Consider the following 14,223-nt stretch of genomic DNA (forward strand, 5'->3'; position numbering starts at 1 on the left):
ATCCACACTTCATTTTTCATGGCTGCCATGCCTGAACCTTATATCATCAGATCATTTTCACCTCCACAAAAATCATTTTCTTCGTTTCACATCGTATATGTTGGATACATCATGGCCCTCCTACCATAGATCACTTCTTGTCCACATCAGTTCATTAATGAGGAAGTTGACTTAGAAACAACCCTTTTAGTACTTTGAAGCTTTCATGCCTCAATGGCAAATTTCTCACTTCCGGCAACAGGTTTACATCAATGACCTTCGACTAAAAGACTTTGCATGGCATTTGACATCAGCTCATGTATTCACACCATGTGAATTGTACTATAGTACCTTGAGGGTCATCATCATTATCAGTGAATCCTCTCACATCTGTTAACAACTTACATCATTGGCTGGTAATCAGGTGATGTCTTTCCATGTTCGACTTCAGAACATCTTTTCACATCGATCGACTTGTACATCGAGAAAATATTGGATGAGTTTTAAAGACCTCAGATCTAGTTTCATACATCCGGCCTACAATATATTTAGGAAAATAAAGACATCAATTGTACAAAGAAGCTGCACAGACAGTCATCTAAGCCAGGGAAGATGACTCTTCATGCGAAGAATCCCCAGTCTACAATAGCAGACGATTGTCTGTCCTATGTACATGAAAATGAATTTATAAAGATGAGGATGGGAATGCCTGCCTTAGCTAGATCATGAAAATAATATGATGATGATGTATTTTATTGTATCTTGTACAAGTCACCTTCCAATTTGAATACCTCAGATCTTCATGATAAAGCATTTCACCTAACATCAGAAGATTTACGACCTCATGCTTTAGGGGTTAGTTGTTAGAGTCGTATTTGGGCACTACAACCTTAAACTCATATGTCCATAAATTAAGGGCTCTTTAAGTCCCTAAAAGTGTTGTTTCATACCCTAAAGGATCATGGTCAGCTGATTACATCATTTCCCAGAAGTTCCACCTGAAAAACTACTCAAAAATGGACAAAACTGGACCATACAGACTGCTCCATGGGCAAGGTGCGATGCATACTAACTGCCTAACTGGCCAGGTGTGATGCATACTGAAATGGCCTTCTATGGAGTGTGATGAGTGAGAATAGACAAATGGAAGAGGCAGTTTTCAAGGTGGATGATCATGGAATCTTCCAGAAACTTCTCCTGTGACACTTGCCTCTCTAGATTCACTGAGCGATGAGTAAGAGATCATGAAATCTCCAAGTGGAACGAAGAACTATCATTGGAATGACACTAATCAAAAACCCAGAGCTGACTCACACCCTTGCAATACATCTATAAACGGATCCCTCATCTGAGAGATTTAGAGGCTGGAATTTTGTATTTTGTAAGTGTGTGCTATTGGTTTGTTGGTGAAAAGAGACATTGCATTGTTGGGTTATTTTCTTGTTCATGAGGTGAAGAGGGCTTCTACAAATGGGAGGATGATTCTGGATCAGACAGCTGGGTTGTAGTCCTCTCTTACATCACTATTAATAAAGTTCTTTGGGTTTTCCTCCATATAATCGTGTGTTTATGAATCTTATTGTTTATGAATGAAATTGTATGGTCAATGTGTTTTTGATTCCACATTATTTATGATGTTTTAGATAGAGATGCTTTGATAGTTTGTTGTTACTTTGAATCTATAGGTACTCTTTGAAGCAGGACAAGTAGGAGAGGTGTGGCAAATTCTATCAAGGAAAGGAGAAACCAAGCTAGGACGAAGCAGAAGATCCAGGTTGGTCCTCTTTTCTATCACACTTAAAGGAACTCTTGAGAAGCTTTCATTGTTTGTTTCTAAGATAGCTACCCGTCTTAGTGGGACTAGAAGTTTGAATCGACACTAGTTTTGCCTAAAACAGGTTCTCAATACATCCTTCATCTCTTTGATCCCCAAACAGGACATGGCTCAGACTCCAGATAGATTTAGACGCATAGCTTTGTGCAATGTGGTGTAGAAGATAATATCCAAAGTTATTTCCAATAGACTCAAATCCCTTTTTCCTACTCTAGTTTTTGTGGAGCAATCAAGATATGTGGAGGGTAGACAAATTCTCAATAACATCATTCAAGCACATGAGGTGGTCCATTCATTATTAAGCAATAGGAAGGTGGGAATTATTAAGAAATTGGACCTAGCCAAAGCTTATGATAAGTTGAATTGGACCTATATTAGGAAGGTCCTTCTAGCCTTTGGATTTGACCATAACTAGGTAAGATGGGTTATGGCCCTGGTAACTTCTTCTAGCTTCTCAATTCTGGTTAATGGTTATCCATCCAAGAATTTTACTCCTTCAAGAGGCCTCAGTTAGGGAGATCCACTCTCCCCCTTTCTCTTTATCCTCATGATGGAAGGACTTGGTCGATCTATCAAGCATGCTAAAGAACTGGGTAACATCAAGGGTCTCCAACTCTTTGAGACTGGACAGGGTTTGACCCCTCAACAATTTGTTGATGACACCATGTTGCAGGTTATCCCCACGGTCAAAGAAGCACTAGCTTATAAACAAATCTTGAGTGACTTTGCCATGGCTACAGGTATGGAGGTAAATCTCTCCAAATCTAATATTTTCTTCTTTAACACTGATATTGCTATTCGGAGGAATATCTCCAAAATTTTGGGCTTTCAAAGGGATATCCTTCCTTCCGAATACTTGGGAGTTACTCTAACTGATAAACCTTTGCACAAGAGCATTTGGGAGCCGGTGATTAACAATATGCAGGATAAAACCCGGAAATGGACTATTAGATCTTTAAACTTGGCAGGCTAGTTGGTGCTTACAAACATTGTACTTCAATCAATCCCTGTCATCATGCTTTTAGCCCTTCTAGCTCCAAAAGGAGTTTTGCAACAATTTAGAACCATTCAAAGAGACTTTATTTGCGGTAAGGGGGAGGAGAGAAAGAAATGGGCCTTGGTAGCCTGGGATATGAATTGCAAACCTAAAAACGATGGAGGTCTTGGACTAGATGATCCGGAAGTGCTAAGCAAAGTTTTAGGGGAAAAATTATGGTGGCATTGGGTAAAAGATCCAAAGGCTCAGTGGGCTCGTATTTGGAAAGAAAAATACGCTAGAAATTGGCAAGATAGTGATCACATAAGGATGACTGGCATCATAAAAGGTTCCTACATCTGGAATAAATCCTGGGAGAATAGAGGCTTAGTGCAAAAAAATAGCTTCTGGTAAATTAGAGAGGGAGATCTTGCTTTGTTTCGGGAGGATAAATGGAAACAAGAACCTATACTGCTAAGAGAGGACTTTGTGGACCTCAAGAAAGAAACTGATACCAAAGGGTCACTTAGGGTAAAAGATTTTTGGTACCAAACCAATAGTGAAGGAAAATGGAGAACCTAGAAGAATATGGAATACAGGGATGATAGCCCCTTGAAATAAAAAGTTGATGCACTTCTGACAATGTTGGAACAAAGGAAAATTCTAGCTTCAAAGGGGCATGACCAACTTAGATGGGGCAACAATAATGAGGGTACCTTAAATCTTAAGGAGGCAAAGTGCATAATCTTGGAGCTGGATTCCAATGAACCATACAGGGTTTGGCAGAACCTATGGAGGCATCAAGGATAGATGAAAATAAAACTCTTCATGTGGATGGTACATCATAAGAAAATTCTGACTTGGGAAAACATTCGGAAGAGGGGTGTTTTGGGACATTCTAGATGCCATCTTTGGCAATCCCAAGAGGAAATGATGGAGCACCTTCTCAATAATTGCATTTTCACCTCCAGGTTGTGGGATACTTTTGCCACAATTTTCAAACACACAGACAGGGACAAAGGAAGCATTATCAAGACCCTTAATAAATGGAGAAGAAACTTCTCTGATTATGAAATTATTCGCTTAGCTTGGGCTTTAACTCCAAGCTTTATAATATGGAATGTCTGGAAAGAAAGGAACTACAGAATCTTCAAAAATGAAAAAGGTTCCTCCCAGTGCATTATTACACAGATCTTAAGACAGCTTAAGGAGACGGTGGGAAATTTAGTGCAAACTTCCCCAAAGAATCCACCTTCAGAAGCTGAAATGCAAATACTTCTTCAGTTGGGTATGTAGGGGCTTATACCACAGGGCATGGACAGGAAGGTGAAGAAACTGGTCAATAAGCCAGACTATTGGCATCCTCCCCGTCAGGTTTTTTTGAAATGCAACATTGATGGGGCCTCAAAAGGTAACCCGGGTATTGCTGGTTATGGAGGGGTGTTAAGGGATGAAAATGGATGCATCCTTTTTATTTTTCATTGCCATTTGGGAAGACATACAAACAATATGGTGGAATTAATGGCACTTAAGCAATGTTTAGAAATCTTGAAGCAGGACAATCTCCAGAATATAATAATTGAAGTTGATTCTGAGTTAATTTGTTGTGGCATAGAGCTGGAAAAAGTCTCAAGACACTAGAGGTTGCTTCAAGTATTTAAAAGGATTTAGTTTCACCTTCTATGCTTGCGAACCATGAGTTTTAATCATGTGCAAAGGATGGAAAATAAATTGGCAGACATTCTAGCCAATTAAGGGGTGCTCTGCACCAAAAGCAGGGTCAAGTTGAGTTGGCAAGAGATGCCTTAGAATAGATTGAGGGAGCTTTGTCTCAATTAGGTGGATGAGGACAGAATGTTATTTCGAAATAGAATCACATAGACAGGGTCTAGTTGATTCGGATTCAACATGAAGTGTTATTTTAGAAGTGATATTACAATTGGGATGTAGGTCTTTATATGCCTCCTTAGCCCATGTAAGTGTAAACCCATAAGTATCAGGTGGAAGTTGCTCAGCAGATAATGGTTCTTGGATGATCGGTTGGAGAACATCAAGAATGGTAAGAATATTTTCATCTTCCCTTTGTTCAAGTTCCTGAGGAGTTGGGATGGTGCGAGGGACAGGAGTCTCGGCTTTCTCAGTAGACTCAAATACCCTACTTTACTTCCCATGGTGTCAATACCGCCCTCCGGGTGGTTTTTGGTTTATCACATGTACTTAAAACCAGGAGGAGTTTTTCGGAGGTGGGAGTGATTCCACTACCCATGCAACACGTGGCCAAGGTTGGGGAGAGAATACCACTCTCATCACACGGTAATTATTTGTGCTTTTGGTTCATGCGATATTATCCTTCGTCGTTGGATCAAGTGAGGAGAATCAACAGTCAGGGAACAATGTGCATGTTGGTGGGTCTGAGTATTTTATCACATGGTAGGTCACAAGGTGGTCGAGCGGTAATTCTTTGTGCTTTTGGTTCACGTGATATGATCATCTATTGTTGTATCAAGCAAGGAGAATCAATGGTCAGGGAACAACGTGCATGTTGGTGGGTCTGGGTCTTTTGGCCATTCACGCATTGTTTATTTTGGATTTGAGTTACTTCGGGTCTATTGTTTGGGTCTTTAGGATGTAGTTGGTGGGTTTTTTTTTTGGTAAGGCTTTACCTAGGGCTAAATGTTTTAGCCTGTGGTTGTTTGTATTTTATGTAATTTTACCCTTTGAACATTTTGAATAGAAGGCACGGCTCTTGCATTAGAAAAGTAAAAAATAAAAAATTTACTCAAACTCTATCAATCACCTGGAAAGAGTACATTTGATCACTATAACTAATGGACACTAACACCTACCATATTGATAGTAGTGGTATCATTGAAATTACTAGTAGTAGTTGTCAACACACCATGCATGATCATATCCCATCTTCAAAATGAAAATTTTCAATTCTTGAAAGTTCAAGGATTTTTAAGGAAGTTGAGGCACTTAAACTTCCACTGATGGTTATGTCACATTATTTCATGTTGAGATTGCAACAAGATGATGGAGCTTAGTGAAAAGAGTCGCCTTCACTAAGTGGGCCTGCAGGCTATTTTTGGCGCAAGTCTATTTTTAGAATATGTCTATTTTTAGACATATGGATCATGTCTATGGATTGCAAGTTGCTGTTTATGGATGATTGATCAAGTTGGGAAAAAAAATAGATGGACTTCTATTTTTTGATGAAAGTGTGAGTGATCACAGTGTGAGTGATCAAAGTCTATTTTTAGACTGGCTGTCAAAAAAATAGAAAAGTCAAATATTATTATCTCACAATAATATTTGGACTATAAACCTAATCTTATTCTCTTGGAGCACTTCAGTTTGAGCTACAGAGGTGGCACATGCAGCTGTCAGAAGGAAATACGCTTTTCTTATGAGTCAGTTGAGTTGTTGCATGCATGACTTCAGTTAGAACTCAATCAGTTGAGTTTGGTGGAGTTGATTGTGGAGTTGATGGAGTTGTGTTCAGTTTAGCTTTGTTAAATTGGTTGTATTTAGTATAACTGGCAAATAGACTAGAGATGAGTTGGGTGAATTAGTTATTAATTAATTCAAAAGTTATTAACTCATAATACAAATAATGAATACATCCGTTAACTCAGTTGCATGTCAGTGCATGTTCAGTTCAACAGGGACAGGTGGTAGAGAATCAGATTGCTATCAGTTGTGACTATAGTTCTGCACCAGATCTTGCACAATCAAGGGATTGAGTATGCCAATGAGTTTGCTCACGTATTTTCCCACATTATAGCTTGTGCTCATGTCCAACAAAGAGTGAGTGACTATTTTGCAGGTGAAAAATGAGTTTGGTGAGCCATTCTCATCAGTTCTTGAGCAAGTATTGAGCAGTGGAGGCAAGCAAGCAGTGGAAGAGATTTGGAGATCAGATCTGAGCTGTATTGTGTGTAACAGAGGTGGTGATACTTGTGAGAAGTATTATGCTATGTAATGTTACATGACTCAATCATTAATATACATATAGTTGGGTTTTTAGCGAGATGCTTTCCCCGGGATACATACTGTGTTAATGTGTGAATGCTCTTGATGTTTTATTGTTATTGATGCTGCTATATTGATGATCAATGTAGAGGAGCTTATGTATTGTGTATGTTTTCCACAATAGTACATGATCATGATAATCTCCATTGAATATGTGTTAAATTATTCAAAATTTCTACATGGTATCGGAGCTGTTGATCATCAGATCTACTATTCAGGAAGTGTTTACATTCTATTTCTCTAGGCAAAGCCTGTAATCGGGCCAGGTAGCCTCTGGATTCATCCTTCCTTTGGAAGGTGAAATATCCAGTAAAAGCCCATACAGTCAATCTCTGTACGAGAAATATTTTGTTCTCACGAATTCTAGATCGGAAGTAGTTGAGTTGGTTGCTGGTGGAATTCGAATTTGCAGCAGTGTTTTCTTGGTGACAACGCAGCAATGTCTTTCAACGGATTGCGATTGGAGTATGCTCTTGAGGGCAGCTCAATCTATATTGCATGGAAGGACAGGATGGAGGCAGTATTGGATGATAACGGGATAAAGGAGTTCATAGATACGGATATCCCAAAGCCTACTGATGCTGCTGAGGCGGAAGTTTGGCAAAAGAAGACCGCAAAATGTCGAAGGATTCTGTTGGAGGGCATGAAGGATCACATTGTGTCCAGCCTCCATGGAAAGGCTACTCCATATTTGATGTGGAAATCATTAACAGAATTATTCCAAAGCAAGAGCGATCAGAGGAATCTGGCGCTCAAAGATAAACTCAGAAACATCAAATGCGAGAAGGGTGACAGTATTCCCAAGTATCTCACGAAGTTCACTCAGTGTCGAGATGAGCTGGGAAGTGTGGGGGTTACTGTCGATGATGAGGACTTGGTGAGCTTGGCTCTCCTTGATCTTCCGAAGAGTTGGCATTCCTATCAAGACTCTGTCAATGGTTGGGAGAAGTTGCTAGGATGGGAAAGACTATGGTCAGATCTTGTGCAGGAGGAGATCAGCCGGAGTACGAGGGACAGATCTTCGTCAAAGGGAGCTGATGAAGAGAATTGTGCTTTGGCTGCCAAAGCAAAGAAAGGGAAGAGCAAGAAAGCTTCTCAGTCTGGTGCGAAAGGCAAGAAGCAGGATATGTCCAAGGTGAAGTGTTTTCACTGTCACCATCACGGACACTATGCCACAAATTGTCCGCAGAAGAAGAAGAACAAGCAAGCTGCTGGATCTGCAGGGGGAGAGGCCTTAGCTTCTCAGTTTGAGCTTGATTTTTTATTGATCGCATGCTTGGTTTCAAGTGTGATGGGATCAGTGTGGTTCTTGGATAGTGGTGCGTCTTTTCACATGACGGGAGATAGAGATTTGTTCTTTGATCTGGAGGACAAAGATCTTGGAGTGCACATCGAGATGGGCGATGATGGTAGATACAGTGCGACTGGTATCGGTACCATTTCCTTTGAGAGGGAGTCTGGTAAACCCTTTGTATTGAATGAAGTCATGCATGTTCCAGGATTGAAGAAGAATCTCATCTCAGTGGCGATGTTAGAAGACAAGGGGTATGCTGTTGTTTTCAGCGAGGGAAAGGCCTTCCTGCGCAGCAAGACAACTGGTGAGACCTGGAAGATAGGGGTTTGAGTGAGGAACCTTTATCAGTTGCATGTAGATGGATGCGCAGCAATGGCAGGCAAGGCAGAAGCATTGGTGAGTCGGGATGATGGCAAGTTGTGGCACATGAGATTGGGTCACCTTCACCATGGAGCCTTGAAGATACTGTAGCAGATCACTACAGGGCTTCCTAAAGGCACACTTGCGCAGTCAGATCAGTGCAAGGGGTGTACTTTGGGGAAGTTTGTGAAAGCCACCTTTCAGGAGAAGGATAGTCGTGCCACGACGATCCTTGAGAGAATTCACACAGACGTGTGTGGACCTTTCTCCGTTGCTTCGACAACAAAACACAGGTATTATGTGATTTTTTTTTATGATTTCTCTCGTAAGTGCTGGATCTTCTTCATGCAGAAGAAGAGCGAGACATATTCAAAGTTCTGTGAATTCAAAGCACTGGTCGAGAAGGAGTCGGGGAAGAAGGTGAAGGCTCTTAGGAGCGATAATGGTGGTGAATACATCTCGGATGAGTTCAAGGATTTCTGCAAGGCAGAAGGGATTCGTAGAGAGCTCATAGCTCCCCATAACCCACAGCAGAACGGGGTAGCTGAGCGGAAGAATAGAACGATTGTGGGTGTTGCACGGGAAATGTTGCATGATCAGGGCCTACCCCTTCACTTGTGGGTGGAAGCATGCAATACAACAGTTTATGTGTAGAACTGTTGTCCTCATAGGATACTTGGCATGAGTACACCTGAGGAGACTTATTCTGGTAAGAAGCCTGATCTTTCTCATTTGAGGATTTTTGGTGCTAACGTTTACATGCATGTGACGAAGGATGCCAGGAAGAAGTTGGAGCCGACCGCAGAGGTTGGGATATTTGTGGGGTACACTGATACGCCCCACAAATATCGTGTGTATTTTCCAGACAGTGGTAAAACTGTTGTGCGACGGGATATAAAATTTCAGGAGGAGAAAGCCATGAAGTGTTCGCTTGAGAGGGAGCTACACTTGCATGCAGATGAGGAGCTATTAGTTCCTAAGGATGAGCTTCAGGACATGGATCAACCACAGGACGAGGTTCATGGAGTGGAAGAGACCACTCATGCAGCACCAACCATCAGAGGGCGAAAGCGCTTGACAAAAGCTAAGCGACTGGCTCAAGATGCAGAGAAAGTTGTAGGACCACCTACAGCCCAACGCAGGTAGAGACAGTCACTTGATCAGTACACTGGATACATGGCTCTTATGAGCAAGTGTGTTGTGACTGAGCCATCCTCTTTCGAGGAAGCTGTGGAGGATCCCGCATGGGTAGACGCCATGGTGGAAGAGTATGATTCTATTGCCAGAAACAGTGCATGGGAGATTGTTCCTAGACCGGAAGGGAAATTAGTGGTGGGTTTGAGATGGATCTACAAAGTTAAGCAGGCAGCTGACGGGAGTGTGGAGAAGTACAAGGCAAGATTTGTTGCCCGAGGCTTTTTACAGATTGAGGGGATCGGTTATGAGGATACCGTTGCACCTGTCGCAAGGTATTCTTCCATACGGACGATTCTTGCTCTCTCAGCACAGATGGGATGGCACATTCATCAGATGGATGTGAAGACTGCGTTCCTCAACGGAGTCATTGAGGAGGAGGTGTACATTGAGCAACCCGAAGGCTTTGAAGTCTTCAGCAGCGAGTCGCATGTGTGCAGGCTCAAGAGAGAGCTGTATGGGTTGAAGCAAGCACCACGTGCTTGGTACACACAGATAGACAACTATTTCACAGGACTTGGATTCTCCAAGAGCGAGGCGGATCCGAACCTATACCAGATTGTGGTGGAGGGTAAGTTTCTTATCATTGTACTGTATGTTGATGATTTTATTCTAATGGGTGATGAGCTGTTGATACTGTCATGCAAGAAGGATCTTGCTACTGAGTTTGAGATGAAGGATTTGGGCCTCCTTCACTATTTCCTGGGATTGGAAATATGGCAGCGCAGTGGTGGACTGTTTGTTTCTCAGGGCAAGTATGCTCGGGAGATACTGGAGAAGTTCAACATGCATGGCTGCAAGCCTGTTGATACTCCTCTTCCTGGAGGTTAGAGGAAGGAGGAGGCCACTTCGGGAGAAGAAGTGGATGCCACTATTTATCGACAGTTGGTGGGCTGATGTATTTGGTCAATACACGACCTGATATATGCTATGCAGTTAACCAGCTTTCACAAGCTATGGTTAAGCCTACCAAGCTCTTCTGGAAGGCAAGCAAGCATGTATTGCGCTACTTGAGAGGCACATCGGGATATGGTTTGTGGTACAGACAGGAGGATGAGGTGAAGCTATGTGGCTTCATGGATGCAGATTGGGCAGGGAGCCCAACAGACAGAAAGAGCACATCAGGAGGGGTCTTCAGAATTGGATCGACAGCAGTTTCTTGGTACAGCAGGAAACAGAGATCCGTGGCACTCAGTTCAGCGGAGGCTGAGTATATGGCAGTAAGTTTGGCTGCATGCGAGGCTATATGGATGAGGAAGATCCTAGTTGGTTTGTTCGGTTCTCATTTGGATCCTACTGTGATTTACTGTGATAATCAGAGTTGCATTAAACTCTCAGCTAATCCTGTATTTCATGATAGATCTAAACATATTGACATCGGGTACCATCATATCAGAGATTGTGTGCAGCGGAGGATCATGTTACTTTCGTACATTCCAATGGAGGATCAAGATGCTGATATTCTGACGAAGGCTCTCACCAGGAGCAAATTCGAGCACCACCGAGGCAGGATAGGGGTTGCTAATAATCCATATCTTGTTGATAGGGAGTGTTGAGATTGCAACAAGATGATGGAGCTTAGTGAAAAGAGTCGCCTTTACTAAGTGGGCCCGCAGGCTATTTTTGGCGCAAGTCTATTTTTAGACTATGTCTATTTTTAGACATACGGATCATGTCTATGGATTACAGGTTGCTGTTTATGGATGATTGATCAAGTTGGGAAAAAAAATAGATGGACTTCTATTTTTTGATGAAAGTTTGAGTGATCACAGTGTGAGTGATCAAAGTCTATTTTTAGACTGGCTGTCAAAAAAATAGAAAAGTCAAATATTATTATCTCACAATAATATTTGGACTATAAACTTAATCTTATTCTCTTGGAGCACTTCAGTTTGAGCTACAGAGGTGGCACATGCAGCTGTAAGAAGGAAATACGCTTTTCTTATGAGTCAATTGAGTTGTTGCATGCATGACTTCAGTTAGAACTCAATCAGTTGAGTTTGGTGGAGTTGATTGTCGAGTTGATGGAGTTGTGTTCAGTTTAGCTTTGTTAAACTGGTTGTATTTAGTCTAACTGGCAAATAGACTAGAGATGAGTTGGGTAAATTAGTTATTAATTAATTCACAAGTTATTAACTCATAATACAACTAATGAATACATCAGTTAACTCAGTTTCATGTCAGTGCATGTTCAGTTCAACAGGGACAGGTGGTAGAGAATCAGATTGCTATCAGTTGTGACTATAGTTGTGCACCAGATCTTGCACAATCAAGGGATTGAGTATGCCAATGAGTTTGCTCATGTATTTTCCCACATTATAGCTTGTGCTCACGTCCAAAAAAGAGTGAGTGACTATTTTTCAGGTGAAAAACGAGTTTGGTGAGCCATTCTCATCAGTTCTTGAGCAGGTATTGAGCAGTGGAGGCAGGCAAGCAGTGGAAGAGATTTGGAGATTAGATCTGAGCTGTATTGTTTGTAACAGAGGTGGAGATACTTGTGAGAAGTATTATGCTGTGTAATGTTACATGACTCAATCATTAATATAAAGATAGTTGGGGTTTTTAGCGAGATGCTTTCCTCGGGATACATACTGTGTTAATGTGTGAATTCTCTTGATGTTTTATTGTTATTGATGCTGCTATATTGATGATCAACGTATAGGAGCTTATGTATTGTGTATGTTTTCTGCAATAGTACATGATCAGGATAATCTCCATTGAACATGTGTTAAATTATTCAAAATTTCTACATTTCAATCTCAGTAAGATCCTTGAACTAAGTCGTATCTGGATTTTTTCACATAATTCTTTCTTTTGCATGGTTTCACTGAATCCAAATTTTGCCTTGAAAGAAATGAATTATTTTCGATATTGTTATTTTGACTTTCAAGATTCAGTTTTTGATCAAATTAGAGATTTTGTTTCAGTTAGTTCACATCCATCAAAATCTCTCATATCAAACTCGGGTTTGGAATGTATACCTTTTGTGGAAGCATAGTGATGAGCCCCAGAAATGGGTAGTTATATGGGCTCATTTTGCCTCTTAATTTGACTTAATCCACCATTATAATTATTTTATTACATGTTTTTGAATATATTTATGCTAATAGAGTGAATTGGGTTAGTCATTTTGCCATGTAGTCTAACGTGTGCTTTATGCAGATTTTTTGGTCAATTTTGGACAAAGTCAAGGGATTTATGAGCAAATGGAAAAAAATACTAAAGGAAAACATGGAAGAGGATTTTTAGGGGGGTGTCTCCTTCATTTATGACCCCTTTCCTTAAATCCTCCATCAGCGACTCGGAGCACAAAGGTCCACATTGATGCATCCAAGGGGCAGCCGAGAAAGTAAAGAAGGACTATTGTTTATCTCCATTTCTAGGAAGCGGAGCTCCTTGATTTTAGGAGAACTATTGGAGGACTCCATTTGTATAAATAGGGGGGCTTAGAGCCTCAGTAGGTTAGCGAGTACTTATTATAATTTTCGCACTATTGTGCAGCACTTGTTCAGCTTACTTTTGAGCTTCTTTTTTAGAACAATTTATGTAATGTGACTAGTCATTTTGATAATGAATTTGAAATAGTTTTTGAGCCAGCATTGATCTCTTTTAGAGGGCTAAAGATCTTGGGTTAGGGCCCAACCCAAGCTACCCAACACCTCTTTCTTTGTACTTATATGTTTTTGCTTCAGTTCATGAGTTAATTTCTGTTACATAGATTCATTTTACTTTGTTTAGATTAGGTTGATTTTGATGATTTTCATAGTTGTTTTTGTTTCAGTTGCTCAAGTAGGTTAATGCAGTGATAGAATAAGATTCAAAAAGGGTGCAGCAGGCTCTGATCTCCTTTCTCCCTTTCTGGCACTATGATTTGAGGCTAAGGCACTATTAGTGCCACCAAAAACACAATTTTGCTCTCCCATGCAATTTATAGTGTGATGACTTGATTTGGAAAGATTAATGTATTGCTTCAGATTCAGTTGCCTAGATCATTTCCTATTATTTTACAATAGATCTATCTGAACGCTTTTCTATTCAAAGTTTACTGTTCAACATTTTCTGTTTGTAGGTCAGAAATTAGGTCAAATTAGAGAAATTTATGTTTTCATGGTATAGTTAGTCCTTTCTTTGATTAGTTTTTGTAAGTAGATGTCCAGATATCTTGCAGGACACCTCAGCTCACCATACATCCATAAAGAAACTAGCACCATCTCACTTCTCACAGATTTCCCAAGTCATTCATAACATTTCACCAATCTACCCTAATTTCTGCATTTTTCTCCATAAGCTTCCCCCTTGCCATTTGAACAAATCCAACCATCATGTTCCGTGCAGCCTCCTGTAGAATTCCCTGTAAGTGGTTTTTCGAAATCTGATTGCAATGGAAGTCTTCAGAAGGGTACTAGGTGCTTCTTAGGACCTCTCCACACCTTCCTCCACCTCTAAAAAAAGCAATTCCATCTTCCTTTGCCACCTAACCTCTACACAATTACAACCAAATAAATTACAAGCATAATAATTTCACATAAAAACACTCAAAAGCACAAAGGG

The sequence above is a fragment of the Pinus tabuliformis genome, chromosome J, assembly GCF_031772625.1.
Source record: "Pinus tabuliformis cultivar Carrire ecotype Pingquan chromosome J, CPIR1, whole genome shotgun sequence".
Classification (NCBI taxonomy): Eukaryota; Viridiplantae; Streptophyta; class Pinopsida; order Pinales; family Pinaceae; genus Pinus; species Pinus tabuliformis.